Genomic DNA, 5,364 nt, shown 5'->3' with positions numbered 1-5,364 from the left:
CAACCCTCAATCTTCAATACTCAATCCTCAATCGTCAATCCTCAATCCCCAATCCTCAATCTTCAATCCTCAATCCTCAATCCTCAATCCTCAATCCTCAATCTTCAATCCTCAGTACTCAAACTTCAATCCTCAATCTTCAATCCTCAATACCCAATCCTCAATCTTCAATCCTCAATCCTCAATCCTCAGTTCTCAATCCTCGATCCTCAATCCTCAATCCTCAATCCTCAATATTCAACACACAACCCTCAGCCATCAATGCTCAATACTCAACAATCAATCCGCAATTCTCAATACTCAATAGAATATCCTGAATTCTCATGGTTCAATACTCAATCCACAAAATTCAATAATCAAATCTCAATCTTCAAACATCAATTCTCAGCACTCAATCCTCAATACTCAGCCCTCTCTCTTCAATCCTCCATCCTCAATCCTCAATCCTCAAGCGTCAGTCCTCAATCCTCAGTCCACAACCCTCAATCCTCAGGTCTCAAACCTCAATCCGGAATCCTCAATTCTGAATCCTCTATCTTCAGCCGTCAGTCCTCAAGAATCAATTGCCAATCCTCCATCCTCAATAGAATATCCTCAATTCTCAGTTTTCAATAATCAATCCCCATTCTTCAATCTTCATATCTCAATCCACAAACATCAATTCTCATCACTCAACACTCAACACTCAGTCCTCAATCTTCAATCCTCAATCCTCAATCCTCAATCCTCAATCCTCAATCCTCAATCCTCAGTAAACAACCCTCAATCTTCAATGCTGAATCGTCAATCCTCAGTACTCAATCCTCAATCCTCAATTCTCTTTCCTCAAACCTCAATCCTCAACCCTCAGTTCTCATCCTCAATTCTCAATTCTCAATCCTCAATCCTCAATCCTCAATCCTCAATACTCAATCTTCAATCCTCAATCCTCAATCCTCAATCCTCAATCCTCAATCTTCAATCCTCAGTACTCAAACTTCAATCCTCAATCTTCAATCCTCAATACCCAACCCTCAATCTTCAATACTCAATCCTCAATCGTCAATCCTCAATCCCCAATCCTCAATCTTCAATCCTCAATCCTCAATCCTCAATCCTCAATCCTCAATCTTCAATCCTCAGTACTCAAACTTCAATCCTCAATCTTCAATCCTCAATACCCAATCCTCAATCTTCAATCCTCAATCCTCAATCCTCAGTTCTCAATCCTCGATCCTCAATCCTCAATCCTCAATCTTCAATCCTCAGTTCTCAATTTGCAATCTTCAATCCCCAATCCTCAATCCTTAATACTCATTCTCCAATCCTCAATACCCAATCCTCAATCTTCAATCCTCAATCCTCAATCCTCAGTTCTCAGTCCTCGATCCTCAATCCTCAGACCTCAAACATCAATATTCAATCCTCGGTCCTTCGCCTCAATCGACAACCCTCAATCCTCAATCCTCAATCTTCAATCATCAATATTCAATCTTCAATCCTCAATCCTCAATCCTCAATCCTCAATCCTCAATCCTCAATCCTCAATCCTCAATCCTCATTCTTCAATCCTCAACACCCAATCCTCAATCTTCAATCCTCAATCCTCAATACTCAATTCTCAATCCTCAATCCTCAATCCTCAGACCTCAAACATCAATACTCAACCCTCAGTCCTCGTCCTCAACCCACAACCCTCAATCCTCGATCCTCAATCTTCAATCATCAATACCCAATCCTCAATCTTCAATACTCAATCCTCAATCCTCAATTCTCAATCTTCAATCCTCAATACTCAACCCTCAATCCTCAATCCTCATACTACAATCCTCAATACCCTATCCTCAATATTCAATCCTCAATCCTCAACCCTCAATTCTCAATCCTCAATCTTCAATCCTCAATACTCAATCTTCAATCCTCAGTCCTCAATCCTCAATCGTCAATCTCCAATCCTGAATACTCAATCTTCAATCCTCAATCCTCAATCCTCAATCCTGAATCCTCAATTCTAAACCCTCAACCCTCAGTCCTCAGTCCTCAATCCTCAATCCTCAATCCTCAATCCTCAATCCTCAATCCTCAATCTTCAATCCTCAGTACTCAAACTTCAATCCTCAATCCTCAATCCTCAATCCTCAATCCTCAACCCTCAGCCCTCATCCTCAATCCTCAATCCTCAATCCTCAATCTTCAATCCTCAATAATCAATCTCCAATCCTAGATCCTCAATGCCCAATCCTCAATCTTCAATCCTCAATACTCAATCCTCAATTCTCAATCCTCAATCCTCAATCCTCAGACCTAAAACATCAATATTCAACACACGGACCTGGTCCTCAATCCACAACCCTCAATCCTCAATCCTCAATCTTCAATCATCAATACTCAATCTTCAATACTCATTCCTCAACCCTCAATCCTCTATCCTCAATCCTCAATCTTTAATCCTCAATCCTCAATCCTCAATACTCAATCCTAAACTCTCAACCCTCAATACTCAATCTTCAATACTCAATCCTCAATCCTCAATCCTCAATCCTCAATCCTCAATCTTCAGTCCTCAATACACAATCTTCAATCCTCAATCCTCAATCCTCAATACTCAATTTTCAATCCTCAATCCTCAATCCTCAATCCTCAATCCTCAATCCTCAGTCATCAATACTCAATCTTCAATACTCAATCCTCAACCCTCAATCCTCAATCCTCAATCTTCAATCCTCAATCCTCAATCCTCAATTCTCAATCGTCAATCCTCAGCCCTCAGTCCTCAAACCTCAATCCTCAACCCCCAGCCCTCATCCTGAATCCTCAATCCTCAATCCTCAGTCCTCAAACCTCAATCCTCAATCCTCAATCCTCAATCCTCAGTAATCAAACCTCAGTCTTCAATACTCAATCGTCAATCCTCAGTCCTCAATCCTCAATCCTCAATCCTCGTTCCTCATACCTCAATCCTTAACCCTCAGTCCTCATCCTCAATTCTCAATTCTCAATTCTCAATCCTCAATCCTCAATCCTCAATCTTCAATCCTCATTAATCAATCTCCAATCCTAGATCCTGAATCCCATATCCTCAATCCTCAATCCTCAATCCTCAATCCTCAACCGTCAGTCCTCGTCCTCAATCCTCAACCCTCAATCCTCAATCCTCAATCTTCAATCCTCAATACTCAATATTCAATCCTCAATCCTCAATCCTCAATCCTCAATCTTCAATCCTCAATCCTCAACCCTCAATCCTCAATCCTCATTCTTCAATCCTCAATACCCAATCCTCAGTCTTCAATACTCAATCCTCAATCCTCAATTCTCAATCTTCAATCCTCAATCCTCAATCCTCAATCCTCAATCCTCAATCCTCATTCTTCAATCCTCAATACCCAATCCTCAATCTTCAATCCTCAATCCTCAACCCTCAATTCTCAATCCTCAATCCTCAATCCACAATCCCCAATCCTCATCCTTCAAACCTCAATCCTCAACCATCAGTCCTCATCCTCAATTCTCAATTCTCAATCCTCAATCCTCAATCCTCAATATTCAAAACTCAATATTCAATCTCCAAACCTAGATCCCCAATTCCCAATCCTCAATCTTCAATTCTCAATCTTCAATCCTCAATTCTCAATCCTCAATCCTCAATCCTCAGACCTCAAACATCAATACTCAACCCTCAGTCCTCGTCCTCAATCCACAACACTCAATCCTCGATCCTCAATCCTCAATCATCAATATTCAATTTTCAATCCTCAATCCTCAATCCTCAATACACAATCCTCAATCCTGAATGTTCAGTCCTCAGTACCCAATCCTCAATCTTCTATCCTCAACCCTCAATCCTCAATCCTCAATCCTCAATCCTCAATCCTCAGTCCTCAAACCTCAATCCTTATTCCTCAATCCTGAATTCTCAATCTTCATCCCTCAGTCCTCAACAATCAGTTGTCAATCCTCAATCCTCAGTAGAATATCCTCAATTCGCAGTTTTCAATACGCAGTACTCAATCTGCAATCTTCAAATCTCTATCCACAAACATCAATTCTCATCACTCAACCCTGAACGCTCAGTCCTCAATGTTCAATTCTCAATCCTCAATTCTCAATCTTCAATCCTCAATACTCAATCTTCAATCCTCAATCCTCAATCCTCAATCCTCAATCCTCAATCCTCAATCCTCAATCCTCAATCCTCAATCCTCAATCCTCAGTAATCAATCCTCAGTCTTGAATACTCAATCGTCAATCCTCAGTCCTCAATCCTCAATCCTCAACCCTCGTCCCTCATACCTCAATCCTCAACCCTCAGTCCTCATCCTCAATTCTCAATTCTCAATTCTCAATCCTCAATCCTCAATCCTCAATCTTCAATCCTCATTAATCAATCTCCAATCCTAGATCCTGAATCCCCAATCCTCAATCCTCAATCCTCAATCCTCAATCCTCAACCGTCAGTCCTCGTCCTCAATCCTCAACCCTCAATCCTCAATCCTCAATCTTCAATCCTCAATACTCATCATTCAATCCTCAATCCTCAATCCTCAATCTTCAATCCTCATTAATCAATCTCCAATCCTAGATCCTGAATCCCCAACCCTCAATCCTTAATCCTCAATATTCAATCCTCGATCCCCAGTCCTCAATCTTCAATCCACAATGTTCAATCCTCAATCCTCAATCCTCAGTCCTCAGTCCTCAATCCTCAATTCTCAAACCTCAATCCTCAACCGTCAGTCCTCGTCCTCAATCCTCAATCCTCAATCCTCAATCCTCAATCCCCAATCCACATTCTTCAAACCTCAATCCTCAACCCTCAGTCCGCATCCTCAATTCTCAATTCTCAATCCTCAATCCTCAATCCTCAATATTCAAAACTCAATATTCAATCTCCAAACCTAGATCCCCAATTCCCAATCCTCAATCTTCAATCCTCAATCCTCAATCCTCAATTCTCAATCCTCATTCCTCAAACCTCAACCCTCAACCCTCAGTCCTCATCCTCAATTCTCAATTCTCAAAATTCAGTCCTGAACCGACAGTCCTCGTCTTCAATCCTCAACCCTCAATCCTCATTGCTCAATCTTCAATTATCAATACTCAATCTTCATTCCTCAATCCTCAATCCTCAATCCTGAATCTTCAATCCTCAATCCTCAATCCACAATCCTCAATCCTCATTCTTCAATCCTCAATACCGAATCCTCAATCTTCAATCCTCAATCCTCAATACTCAATTCTCAATCTTCAATCCTCAACCCTCAATCCTCAATCCTCAATCCTCATTCTTCAATCCTCAATACCCAATCCTCAATCTTCAATCCTCAATCCTCAATACTCAATTCTCAATCGTCAATCCTCAGCCCTCAGTCCTCAAACCTCAAT

The sequence above is a fragment of the Calliopsis andreniformis genome, unplaced genomic scaffold (genome assembly GCF_051401765.1).
Source record: "Calliopsis andreniformis isolate RMS-2024a unplaced genomic scaffold, iyCalAndr_principal scaffold0052, whole genome shotgun sequence".
NCBI classification, from domain to species: Eukaryota; Metazoa; Arthropoda; class Insecta; order Hymenoptera; family Andrenidae; genus Calliopsis; species Calliopsis andreniformis.
Note: the sequence above shows the minus strand (reverse complement) of the source record.